This window comes from Trichoplusia ni, chromosome 4 (assembly GCF_003590095.1).
Source record: "Trichoplusia ni isolate ovarian cell line Hi5 chromosome 4, tn1, whole genome shotgun sequence".
Classification (NCBI taxonomy): domain Eukaryota; kingdom Metazoa; phylum Arthropoda; class Insecta; order Lepidoptera; family Noctuidae; genus Trichoplusia; species Trichoplusia ni.
This window is the reverse complement of record NC_039481.1, coordinates 4,157,960-4,172,899: the sequence shown is the minus strand read 5'-3', so window position 1 is coordinate 4,172,899 and position 14,940 is coordinate 4,157,960.

Sequence of the window (14,940 nt, the reverse complement as noted above, 5' to 3'; positions counted from 1 at the left end):
CATTGTCTTGTTGTCTTTAACTTTAATGATTCTATTAGGGGTAAGAATTCTATTAAGGCAGCAATACTGATCGAGTAAGTCAATATTGCCCGAAAATTGTTTCGCGATCGTCGGCCGATAATTTAATTATTTCGGGATCCAATTTAACAGGGCTGTTGTTTGGGCGGCTTACATTGGCCGCCACAGATGTGATTACCCGGCCTGGACTGTAGCCCTCTGTTTGAGTTAATCTCCAATATGCTTGTTCGTCACTAACACTCAGCCCGACAATGTGGAACATATTATTGTACCTACCGACGTAAGTAAATCACGTTATTTAGTAACGGTAACATATTGCCAAGATTAATGTTAGTTATTGAAACGATCAAATCATTTTCAGGAACAGTGTTTATAATATCAAGAAGGATCAAATTTTACTACAAAAGTAGAGCAACAGAATACTAATAAAAACAAAAGAGGTCGGTAAAGAAAATCCTGTTGGATAATGGTAACCAAAAGCGAAAGCGAAAGTAAACACAATCTCATTAGACGAATACCCTCGGAACTCGTACCTAGCAATATTTCTCCCAGAGGTACCAAAGATAAAGTCTAACAACGCAAGGCGAAAAAATCCTTTAAGTTCCTGGGTACACCATAAATAGTTAGCCATGCTACCATTCCAGTTGTTTATTATCGAGTCCCCTCATTGTCTATTCCTGTGTCGCAGTGTCCCGGAATCCAAACACAGCTTTTTAATTAACCTCGATTTGTGATCAAACTTTTTTGGAATGCCTCAAGTGTACCATTGTAGTCGGCAGTCGGACTTTAAATGCAATCGGTTTACGGAATTTGAACTAAAAAGTTGATAAGGTTTTTTAGTAAATCCTGGCACCAGGAATTCAAGAATAATTAACACTGAATATCGTATAAATGGTTGAACCTGACTTCTGAAATAAATTAAATCAATTCTAGTAATCACTAAAGCTATTTAAATAAAACCCAATATGATGTTGACGCACGTGATCGAGGAACATTTTAAATTACTAAAACTTAAAACAATAGAAAAAAGATTCATTTGAAAATATTATCTCAAATAACACTTATTAGCAACATCAAAATAGTGTTGTCAAAGATTGCCTCGTAACAAATTCTCTTGATAAAGGCAATAAAAAATTAAAATGGTCTCGAGTAAGCCGTCCCTTTTAATTTCGATCGCCATTATACTATAACACATAGTTTTTCCGTACTTTTCATTTACGTCAATACAGCAGGGTTATACTTTCCTCACTTGAACTGTTACGTATTGAGTTTATTGCTATATTTTTAATCTTACTTGGTACTATTTTTCTTTCGAATGTTGCATATAAATTGAAAATCATAATAAGCCACTAAGGGTTTTAAATCGCTTATTACGAAACAATCAATTTTGTGAAAAACATGTATTAATGAAGGACATGATTTATCTCGTAAATTGGAAATTAATTACTTCCAGAAAATATCTACTTAAACGCAATTTCGTTTTACGTTAATGATGAACGAAATATCAAACGTCCCTAGGGGCAAAAACACAATTATGTATAACAGTGAATATCAAATGGAAGAAAATGTAATAACTGCGCTGCAAGGCGTATGCCTTTTCAAGCGATGTTATTTTAAAATAAATCCCTGGTTTATTTTAAATGGTACCTAATAAAGGTTGGTCCCAGCAGATTTAGCAAGTATGTTAAAAATTGAACACCTCCCATGAGAAGAGTAATTCTTCAAACAAGTAAAATGTTTTCGCCTATCTATTACATATCGGGTCAGAAAGTTACGCGTGAATAATTTAAATTTGATTTCACATTTTCTTCACCCTTATCCACAGCCTTTGTACTCCGAATGCAGGCTTTTCTCATGCCTATTTTGTCGAACCTGTGCCATTTTTTTAGATCATCATCATCTTACATGTTCTCATAGCCGGCACATTATCATTTCATTGGCTTCTGCTACTGGATTAAGAGACAAACTTGCCAGCGATTTTCAACTATCTTTTAAAAGTAAAAAAATATTTCAATTAATCTTCGTTTTGAGGTAAAAAAGAAGGCGAATTGTAACGTAATTAATAGCAACAACAAACTACCAATACTTCTTGATTTTATTAGCGGGTGTTCGCAGCAGTGCTCGCGGGCGGCCGCGCAACGCCAGTACAAAGCTTAAGTCTCCCAACTTAACTAACATATTAAGTGCTTAAATTGCTAAGTTTATAATGCTGTTATTAAACGGGCGGTGTGCGGAACATTGTCTTGGAATAAACTATGCGGTTAACATAGAACTACCGTATTTATAGTTTCAATAAATTTGTTTGTGGCTTAATTATAAAGCTGTTTTTTTATAAAGCTAACACAGCTACAGTAGACATGACGGTATGAACCCCAATTTTATTATATTATTTTAATATTAATCCATCACGATTGCGTGAAAAGAGTAAAGGGATTCAGTTCTTAGACTTTCGAAGACCAAACCGATTCAATTTACTATGAGTTAAGTTGCATACGTATTCTAATTCTTACTTCATACAACAACAGCCTCTAAAAAGGATCATTTTAAAGCCCCCTTTCCACAACACCGAAACAAATATTTCACTCGCACAATCTGCAAACAACATAAACTACAATCTGCTGACTAATTAAGTCAAAACACATTTTAAACAGTCGCGCGCAATAAAATGTAAAGGCAGCATTGTACAGTAAGGTGCTATCACAAAATTGGAGTTTAAATTGCCTGCAAAATGGTAATATTAAAGTCTTTTTATTGCATAATGCCGGCGACGCTCACGAGCTCCGGCCCTCAAGCCAAGTATCTGAACGACGGTAATCTGAAATGACAATATTATCCTTCTCACGTACAAACCCCTCATCCTCTTTTGAACACAAATGCCTATAATATCCTTGTAACACTTTTTTATTATTTACACCTCAAATATCGACTCAAATAAAGAATACGTAATTAACTATAGATATAATAAGCTGTACTCTATTCTTCTGTCTACGCAATAAATTTTGTTTAATGACGAAATAAAATGTCGTGAGAGCGTTCGTTGATCGACATACCGTGTAAAAACATACAATAACAGTGAAAATGACATTGATAATGATTTATGATGTAGCTCACACCAGAAGAATTCCCATTATGTAATGGAAATTGGAGGTGTGACAAAAAGAGGCATAATTTAACTGTCAGTTCATGCACAAATCATCGTTTTTCTAGATAATCTTTAAACAGAAAGTCATGATAGTATGAGTGTCATAAAAATATACAATTTAAAAGCGTGTTAGAACAGTAAGTACAAAAAAGCGAATGAATACAAAAGGTCTCGGTCAGATTTTTTTTATAAATAAGTATCAATTTTCCCGGACAAACCCGGAGTCGACAAGCACGAAATTCCATTAAACATAAATTTACGAAAAAATGCGACCCCTGAACTTGTGTTACAACTATAAACAGCACATTAGGGAAAGCGTCGCGGTACCTTTGTAGCAATTCAACTTTCATTTGGTATATGTTCACACATTAGGGCGGTCCGCGTTTATATTATTGCGGCGGGTGGTGGCGCGGCGCAAACTGCCAGTTAACTGGCACCGGACAGTCCGAACACACGGAGACCACCACATATTGTACTTGCAATAGAATTTACTCACGACAATTTATCTTTAGAACAGCAAACACGAACAACGCGGTTAATGGCGCCGCACTACCCACGCACCCCAGACCCAGTTCCTGTAAAGTAATAATATTATATTTTACGCCTACTATAAAATATGCATGCGGTTATATAAACTATCCTTTCTTTTATAGTTACCGCAGAACTAGCTTAATACGAAACACATTTTTCCATAACTTTCAGTAAACCATATTTGCATGCACGATTAACGAATAAGTTTAATGGCAAAGGAAAGCCATAATAGGGTATTTCTGATTTCTTTTCTTATGATTCAAGATTATCGTAGCGAATAAAACGGTCGAAATTCAATTCGTCCCGTGATTGAGCTCTGAACAAATGGGTCGGCCAGGGTCAACGATGCCAGGTTACTGAAAGCTAACGAATTAGGTATTCACCTCCTTTCGTGGTTGATTACACGATTCATTTAAAAAGCGTATAGAATACATAGAATACATCTTTACGGACCTAATCATAGACGTCCTACTCAGATTATTTAATTATATATAGCATACAGTTCGCTGTATTACTATTCGGCGATACATACAATTCATTTAATAAAATTACGTTACTTAGTTGCTCTTTTTGAATATCAAATTACAATGGCCTGCACCACCTCCCTCCACCCTCACAAGACAAATAGTAAAGGCGATATTATTTCTTCTTTGATTGAACCTTATTTAATTTGTCGTAGACTTGGCACACTGTGAACCTGTTCTCACGTCATATAACATAACATGGTTCTGCTTAAGCTCAACAAAGGTGGTGCCAAGATCATTTATAAAGCTCTTCCGGCTAATTACTTTGTGCAACATTAATTTTAGGGGATTGTGTTTGTGGCATTTCAATTAACGTAAAATTACATACTAAGTCACAAAGTTGAATAAAAGTAAAAAAAATTGTTTCGATAAATTTTCAGTAAGTTTTAACCTTCTTTTGATACGTTTTCTATACATTATTAATCCATCGCAGGTGAACAATATTGGTAAACAATGACTGCTTGCGGCCGGACGGAAAAATGGAGTGAAGTTATTCACAAGGAGTTTAAACGTACAATCTCATTATAGGAATCGATAGTTTCCGTTTTCTTTCAGGCTGCCCAGATTATAAATATCAATATTTAATTAAAATTTATTTCATAATTATATTTCACTGGCTGTTGCCCGCGACTTCGTCCGCGTGGTTAGAAGATATTTAACATAAAAATATTATTATAAAATAAATTTCAATTTGAACCAGAAGTTCCTGAGATTAGCGCGTTCAAACAAACAAACTCTTCAGCTTTATATATTAGTAAGTATAGATTATCATTAAGGCATTAGATATTAAGCCGCGCTGGCGTACTGCCTTCAAGTTGTTGTGTAGCACGTGGGAGGCAGTCACGCAGTGTACACACGAGCGCGCCTGTCCGATACGATTAGTTACGCGACGCATTTACTCACAAACATTATTAAAGAAGGAACAAATATACTCAAGTATTTTTAAAGAAACTTAATGTAGATTTACTTTGACCTGCACTAGGTGCAGGTTCGATACCAACGCAGGCAAAGTACCAATATGACTCTTAGAAAATTATATGTACTTTCTCTATTATTGCAAGACGCCACTGAAAACCTGTAAAGGAAAAAAAATATAGTGAGAAGAATTACATCACAAATATTTATCAAATGGTGGTGATCAAATGCTCAAACCTGCTTTCTACGAAAAGAGGCATATGCCCAGATGTTGGACTTTATGTTAGCTGGTAAGCAGTTTCTTAATTCAGTCGATATTTTTAATATGAAGTATAGGCTACTCTAGTTACTTCTGAATCAAACAAACAAAAGATGTACACAATTCGAAATTTGATTGTGAGACAATGTCAAGTGCGAACTCATTGTTAATCGACCTTCGTACAAGTATCCGAATGAAAGGAAGATATGATTGCCAAATAATTATGTAGAGGCTATCTACCAATTACCCAATATGTCTATTCACTGTGCCCTATTATTTCTCTGAAAATCCCGCGATGTTGCGCCGCGTTGCCTCATCATGAGAGCAAGGCTATGCCGTAAATATTTACATGGGAATTCAATCCACGCTACTAGTTCAATTTAATTACACGGAATTTAATTTAAACCAATGTTTCTGCGCGACATATAATGTATTTATGTGTTTGTGTTGTTGGGTAGTTCTATTATGTGGGCGGCTATACTGGGTTTGGATATAATTGAAAATACTGTGTAGGTAGTAACGAGATTAAGTAAAATAGCTGTAATGAATACCGATAGTGGAAAGCAAGAGCAAGGCGGTTTATTCAAGACATAATAAATTACGTATTTCGGATACCTACTCTTAAATAAGTTTATAAACTAGGTTTAAACGTCTTTAACCGTCGTCGATTCAATTTTATCAACAGCCAATGATAAACGACGCTAACTAATTGAAACGATTGTCAATTTACGAATCAGAAGTCATAACGCTATCAACTCGGGTATCAAACATAAACATCCTATCCCACCAAATTTCCACCTTAATGCTTGCAAACTCCAATTTACAAAGTTAAAAGACAACTTCTAAATGGGCTAATGGGGCACAGAAGACTTTTAAACTTTTCAACGCAATAATTAAACACAGTAAAGTTTGTTACTTACCTACTGTTACAGCTAGTTAATTAACGTCAATTACTACGCAATGCTTTATTTACGTCACTATAAATAATTACAACCTAAGTCCAAACAAGAATATAAACTTGCACGAATTACAAAATAAACACAATTCCGTGTAATTTTAAAGTGGCCAACAGTTTTCGACCCCTGACCTCCGGCCTTTTGCCTGTTCTTAATTATAAAGTTTTCTATACAACACGTCGGTCGTTGGAAAAAGATTATTCTCAAAGAAACTCGCCAAATAAAAGTAAACTCGTTGGTTGTCAGCTCTCAGCGGAAATGTCGCCTCTCGCCTTTAACATTTTTCCCCTTTTTCCAATTGCTAGACGTCGACTGTGTAAACCACAAGCTCTAATGAATTTAAGCCACAGTTTTCCCTCATGTATCAATCTAGGTCAATTGGTAAAAGCCTTGATTTATTAAGACCACAACTAATTGATGTTAAAAGCAAGCATCGGATAATATTTCAGAACTACATAGCACATTAATACATTCACAGTTGTTCAAGGAAAGAAAACAGAAAGCAATTTACGTATTAAACATTCACGTGTTGATTTTTAGGTAAAAGCATTTCAGATGTTCAATAAAGGTTGTCGCGAAGCTTTTGTTGTTACAGACAATTTGAGGACCTAAGTTTTTTCGGGAGCCGTACCCAGCTACCGTACACAATTCCATTGACACTTTATCTGTCTATTCAACTGTCGAAGCAAATGTAGTTAAGCTTACATCGTGAGGTAGGATCTGTCTATCAAGACCATTTTCTCTGGAGAAATACTTTCTTAAGTAAGCTTCAGGTGAAACCTAAATACTATTGAGTCATTTAAATAGAGATTTATTTTCCTTCACAAAATAAATGTTCACAAGATATTTATTTAAAAGACTCATAGTTGAACCAAAACGAATTAAAAGAAATCTACATTTATTGCCTTTTACCTACGTTTTCAATAAAATACCTCTTAAGTTATTCATAGATTTTTCTTAGGCATTTTGTATAGGCTTTTCTGTACGAATTTAATTTTGATGTTTATATCAATGGTGACCGCTATTCACCTGTTGGTTTAATTAAACTTTCTGACGGATTAATCAAAGTTATTTGATTTATATTGAATCAAGTTACCGTTCGTATTTTCACAAACGATTTAACCAACCGTTACGGAGTTTCGAGCATTGTCTTCAATAGGCTCGTTAAATTTAAATTGGATTTAAAACTTCATTTTCAGTTTTTTTTTTAAGATTCCCTACCAAAATAGTAAAAACGGAACCCTATTACTGAGACACCGCTGTATGTCCGTCTGTCAAACACGAAACAGTTGAAGATTTCGCAGATGGTGTATTTCTGTTGTTGCTTTAACAACATCGCTAACTAAAACTAGAGAGCAACGGTTGCTATGGTCATACATTTAGTGAGTGACCAATTTTGTGAGTAAGTATGTTTTTCTTTGTCATATTTATAGAGAACTCTTAGTGTCTCGAGTCCGACTTCAGCTTGTCTATATGACTATTTATTTCTGTTCTTTTCTAAATAATTTCATTTCATTCAGCCTTTTCTTTAAAGTTTTACACTTTATTAATTCAAAAACCTGCTACAATAATGACTAATTCAGTTACAGTTAATAAATAAAGTTTACAAGCCCTCAATAAAATATTTTGGATTGCTCGTTGAGCCGTGAACATCTAAAAGGGAAAATGGAATGAATAAATCAAACCAGTAACTGGCACAAACAAGCAACCTACTACCCCAACAAAAAATATTAATCATGAGTAAATAAGATACCATTTGGCTACATTTTGCTGTCGACAAACATTTTTGATTGAGGATAACAAATATGGAAATGAACAGATTGAACAGTAATACAATTATAATGGCAGTTTTAAAAAAATGCAAATGTTGTCGAATTTCAAAAGGTCATTCGACGTTCCATGTTTAAATAATTTTGTTCTAAATCGCTATTACGTTGTTTTCTTGCCAGCTACATTTAATTCTGATATGTATTTAAAGGTTTTAAACAATTTATATACCACACTAGTCATGCACCTGTAAGCTATACAAAGCAATGGCTTTAAACAATTTTGATACCCATTCGATACTGGACGCTTAAACCTTTTTCCTTGATGCGAAATATGAAATTGCCGGCGGCCTACAAAATAAAGGGTACCCCGCCATCTGGAGACGGCAAATGGAACTATTTGTCACGAAGTGTAAGGTAATCGATTGACCCCAGCCGTTGTATCTCCAAAGGATAAACTACCCTTTGTTTTGATCCACGATGACCACCTTGTATTTTTTTCTTATTAAAAGAAGTAGAGCGAAAGTAATTGTATTTGTTGTTCATGATAAAGGAACAAATATTTGCACGATACCTAAATAAAACGTAAAAATTGGAGACAGCGATGCCAATATTCGAGTTGGGTGATAGATTTTCCTTCTAATCTTTTTCTTCATCTTTTCCTTATTCCCTCGATAAAAGATTGGAGTTAATATTTTAACTTCAAACTTCCGTAATAAATTTGCGGCTACCCTGAAATGAGGTGATGAAATTGAAAAAATAATAACGTCATCATTTTATATCGTTTATATTTAATTATTTTAAATATATTGTTTATTTAAACGTAAGCTACTTCTTTCTAATATTCAATAATAATTAACATTAATCACTAGAAAAATATAAATTATAAAAATTTTGGATCTAATTCCTTATAAAGCAATGCCTAATGCGCTGCAAAGCTATACTCTTCGCTTAATAACCCATGATAATATGTTACCTAAATATAAATGTAGGGCCCTGAAGCGTCATGTATCATAAGACACAGTGTCCACACATCGGCCCCCGAGGAGTCGCAACCCATGGCGACTACATCTCAACAATTGCGCCATTTTTCATTTACAGCCCATTAAATACCCAGTTCCCCGGGCTCATGCGATGGCTATTACCACAGTCATAAACATACACACACCACTCCATAAAGACATAATCTCTATACTCCGAGTTCGCTTTGCGCTGTAAAATTAATACAATAATAGGATTACACGACAACTTATTATATGGTTTAGAATTTTAGATGTTCTGTAAAATAACAATGTTTGTGTGGAATGCAAAGGTACATCGTCCTGTGCGGCGACTAGCAACGTTAAGTCCGATATTGCGGTTAGAATTTACAGCTTTCTACATACTTTGGTTAGAGTACTGGAGATCTAAACATCATAAAAGAAAATATAAAATATCGTTCGTAACTGTATCGACCTTCATAAGACTAAAAATTGATGAATTATTCAAGCATTTTAAAGGGTTCATTTTAATACATGAATGAAATGAAAGTATCCAAGCATAGTCGGTATTGAAAGTGTGTTGGTTTCATAACAAAAACCGATGCAGTCAGAACAATGTTAGATTGATGATAAATAGATGAAGTGTTGTCGCAACCGTAACACATCGGCTGTCAATCATTTGACCATTGGACACCCGACAGAGTGATTGACACTTGATTTATTTGGAGGGGCTATGGCCCAATATCAAACATGACTTGATGTTACTATTGGACTATCATGTATACCGTAATTTAGTAATATACAACTATCTGGTAGGTTAAGTAAAATTTCGGTTTAGTAAGATAGAGAGATAATTATATACTTAATAATTTATTTTTAGTGAAAAAGCTCTCACTCTCTACAATGGATCGGACATCCTTTTCTTGCGGACCTTTCTTTCTTTCACGATATCTTAGTAAAACTCCTTCTCCTTTTTAAACGATGCGATTACAAACTATACCTAAAACATAAGATTAGAATTTCTCACGGATTCCATCCCGTTTCAATACTTAGTTTTTTGTTCCCTTTGGTGTTTTGAACGACTTAAAAGTAGATTGATTTTAATATCTGACATCAGGAATCATTAATATTATAACAAAAATATCAATGCATGTCACGCCGCGGGCATACACGGACAATCAATTACAATTATTGTCAAAACAATATTGTAATGCAATTTCATAATCAGGGTCTTGTTTAAGTACAAGAGATTGGTTTTTAATTTATTGTTACAGTATTTAAGCGGTGTATTGAGTATTATAGACAGGTGGGGGACAAAATTGCAATTCAAGACTTAGGCTGTTCTCTCGAAGGGAAAACATTATTTGTTTATAGGACTGGGTCAGGCCTGAGTATTTTTTTTAACGTCTTCCACACTAAGGATTTACATCCTTGTATGGCGTGGAATTTCACATACATTCAAGTATCAAGCACAAAGACACAAAGACTCTGGACAAGCATTCGTGGATCACATAACTTGTTCTACGCGGAGATAGAAAACGCTATAAGTCGCGTATAGCGACTTATAGCGCTGTACGCGTCAAACCCACTGTAGGGGTACAGTGGGTTTGGTTTGGTGACCTATACCACTCTGCCGTAACAGTTTTTGTGCATAATGATTTTAAATGAGTGTGAAACTGCTCGCTAACTTTACCTCGACATAAAGATTAAATGTCCTTTATATAAGTATAAAAAAAAATTGTTTTAAAGTCCACTTGAGCAGTGATTTCACCCCGTACTCACATCAAGTGTCAGACACTTTTCCGCTCCTAAGTACTGACACTTCCCGTTATGTTGGCCTCCGTGCATCGGTTAATTACTCGTTGGTCTTTCGCATCATAGGTGATTGCTCTGACCCTCGCCTGACCCCGGATATAAGGTAATACCCATTTCCGAACGACGGACCCCAGAGTTGCCAGTTACAAAAATGTAAAAAACACGACGTTTTATGCTGTTCGTATTTTTAATTAGTCCTTTATATATTTTTGAGTATATAGTTGTAAATACTGGTATCTGCTCTCTTATTTTAAAAATATTTCTGTTTGTTCGTTAAAAGGCACAACTTCTTACCTATATGAATATTTTGGCAAAATATTGATGATGATTCTTATTCAACAAATATTTTTACTCTCGAGAACAACTGTTATCTTTGAATAACAACAACGGTCGGTGTAGATATTGTGTTCTGTTTATTTTATCGATATAGGTAATCGCGCAATTCTTTTCGTCAACACAGAAATATTATATGAAAAGAGAGGTCGGCCTTTGAAATAAACATCAAAGTAATGGTTTCGTATAGACGTCACACGACTTTATTCTTTTGGATGTGGGCCCGGGTACTTTATTGAGTGGGTACACTGGGTATTATTTATACAGTTTATTATTTATGTACTTTTATGGTTGCGCAAGGGTATTTGTTTTGAGAACGTAAGTAAGCACCTTGAAATGGTGCGATAATGTACTACGATTTCATGTTTGTACCTCGGGCAGGTAAAATTCTTTAACTAAATACTTGTATATTTTAGATACTTCTATAAAGCTATTGACACATTAAATAGGTACTATTCGTCATACGTAACTTATAACAAGCTGAAGCTGTCACAAAACAAAAGCTATAGAATATAGGCAAACTATACAGTATACAGGGAAACCAATCGCACTCAGTCTAATAAGAGGTATGGAACTAGACCAATTTAAAGTTTGTCGCGTCGTTCATATTTCACCGGTCCGGCGGCGTCCCAACACAATTGGTGTTTCATAACATGGCGGCAATAAACTAAGTTACCATAAAAAATAAACATTACCTCAGACCAAGTACCACCAACTCTGATTTGAAAACTATTTGAAGTGTGGAAGCGAGACAACGCTTTACACTGTATGGACCAGCGTCTTTTTTCAAAAACAACAATTATATTACTTTCAAAGGCGGTGGTAAGCCCTCAGCCAGTGTTCTCAACCAATCCCTAGTTCCAAACGTGGTTGAAACTTTTTGCCGGAGCAATGGCTACAGTGAGGTTTTTGGAGTTCCGTAACCGAAGGGAGAAACGGGGACCCATTCATTACTTAGACTCTACTGTCTGTTAGTTTGTCTGTCCATCTGTCACCAGGTTACATCTCGTGAGCTGTGATAGTTGAACAGTTAAAAAATTTACAGGTGGTGTACTTCAGTTGGCTCTACAACAAATATTTAGAGATACATTTTTAATCAGATTACAAACTTTGAAAACAATTCGTTCGGCACCTATGATGTGACAAACAGGGGGTCTGTTTGTAACATCAGAGGTCTTCTGTGTAAATCATCTTTTTTCTTGTAAAAAAATCTATCTGTGTAAAAACGAATACATATACCTATATATGAGATTCCATGCAACAACCGAATTTTTATTTCGTACCTGTAGGTAATCGTTCGGAACCCTTCGTTCACAAGTCCGACTTGCTCTTGGTCGGTTTTTTTACTGAAAACGTACTGTTAGCGCAACAAATAACAAACAAGAGAGCAAATTTAATATTTTTGTTGTTTTTACTTGAAAAACAAAACAGCTATGCATTTTTCGTTCCGGGCAAACGTTGGTTTAGTAAAACTTTGCGATATTCTCGTCAATTTCGTTTATAAAATGGTTTTGTACTCTGTTACTCTAGGGTTCCTTTGTGTTCCCGTTTTCAACGACAGACGAGCGACACCTGATTTTCAAACTGGACAAAATGTTTTATATTGATTTTCGGAAAGGTTGACAAAGTGATGACTCTCTTGAACTAAACAAAAGTGTTACGCAGCCAGTCGCTGTGATGTTATATTTGATATTGCTAACACATAGCCGAGGTTTAGGTTACCACCCGGGTTTGTGTGATTTACGAATGATTGTAGTGAGTCTGGGGGTCCTTGAGCTTGAAACTTGAATGTTTGTGTAACCTCCGATACAAGCATAACATTACTTATTACGGGAGTCGTTTAAAAGGAAGACCTCAGACAAAAAACGTGTAACGTAGATGTAAATACAACATACAGCAGAAGATTCATTACAAATTGTTTTCTTTACTCCCCAAAAGACGGAGATAAAATAAAAATGATGGCTTATGAAAACAAAGCATAAATATAAAGTTATATAATAAAGGAGCTCCTTTATAACAGTTCAGCTGTTTAATTCCACCAAATGTTTCAGTGGCTTAATTAAAAACATTTCGAGCGAATTTTTGTGGCTTACCACGCTTTTAATAAAAACCTTTACAATGATCTCTGACGGAAACCTTAGACGAAGTTATTAGGGCAGTCTTTTGTTATTTCGAATGCCCCACAGGCTTTATTATTTTAGGAAACTTGTTCTTACATGTCATGTAACAACGTAATGATCGTACTGTATGCCGCAAACAAATTAATACACATTTGTTAGGATTGGGTCTCTGTTATGAAAAGAAAATGTGATGTTTTGGAGGTAATAAGTTTATCTTAATCGACGGCTTACTTTCCTCGTTTTATGATAACGCATTACCCTTTAGGTACTTTGTTTACCAAAAATAAGTGGTAAAAGGCTTTATGGCTCTACGGATTGTCGAGTGGTTGGGGTCACCTCGCCACACCACCCAAAGACCGCGACGTGTCGCGGGTTCGATAGCCGAATAAATGTCCTGAGTCAGGGTGTCTTGTGCATGTAACTTGAATGTGTGTGGAACCAATGAGCCACAAGTATTAAAATCCATAATGCTTGAAACGTTTATTTTTTTTAAGTAAAGTTATTTGAGCCATTAGCCTACTAGTTAAGTGTAATTCGTAATTCGAAAAGTTCAATCAAATATGCTTGAATGTTTGAAGATGAAAGATTGAAGTCACGTAATCAAAATGTTATTTTCATATCTTTTTAGAGTTATTTATTGAAGTTATTGACTGAAGAAATGTCGCTTGGCTAGAACGGTGGAGCTCAAACTAGACAAGCATTCCGTTATCCTATCCAATCAAGAGGTGTTTCAGTTCGGCGGTCCCAAACTCGGAAATAAGGTAAGGTAAGTTAAGGATTTCGAAGTTCTGAACTGCTTTCTAACTATTTGGAGATCCACGTCGCCACCTAGTGTAAATAAACTAATAGCAAATAGATTATCCACTAGGTATTCGCTTGTTTACTAACCTTTTAGTCCAGGAAGACCTAACCTTTTACTACAACATCTCAAAGTATGAAAGCCGTGAAATGTCTCACTAATCAGCGTAAAGCACTAACCTTCTTCCAAAACTGCAATATTTATACTTTAAATATATACTTGTTACCGTGACCAGCTCAATGGTCACTTAATGGGTGATGCCAAACTTTTACAAATTACGACTATTTAGCATCTTTTTTTCAGACCAGTGTCCTGCAGCAACGCCAAAGCTTCCCTTTATTGTTCCACTTCATCTGTATTTTTATAGAATAATTTACACACATAATATGTTTCTGTTAGTGAATCTATTTAAGAAGCAAAACTCAACAAAATATGAACAGTCTGGCAGTACATAATACCGCGAAGTCATCTCCCGTCATTATTTCCACATGACGCCATTATTGTTCCTAATATTTTAAGGGAAGACCCGGTGATGTATACGAGGGTTCACGATCATGCATAAAACCTTTATAGTAATACGCCCAGAAATAACCCGTGTTGCTAAAAGGCTTTTTACTTATGTAACACGTGTATTAAATTTGTAATTTAATTGTAGAATTTAATAGTACTTTTTGTTTAAGTACTTCTTATGTTTCTATTTATTTGTGCCAGGTCAAAATGGTTGTTGCGTATGTTGGTAAGTTTATTCAATAAGAGAAATTAATAATTGGAAGGTTATGTTG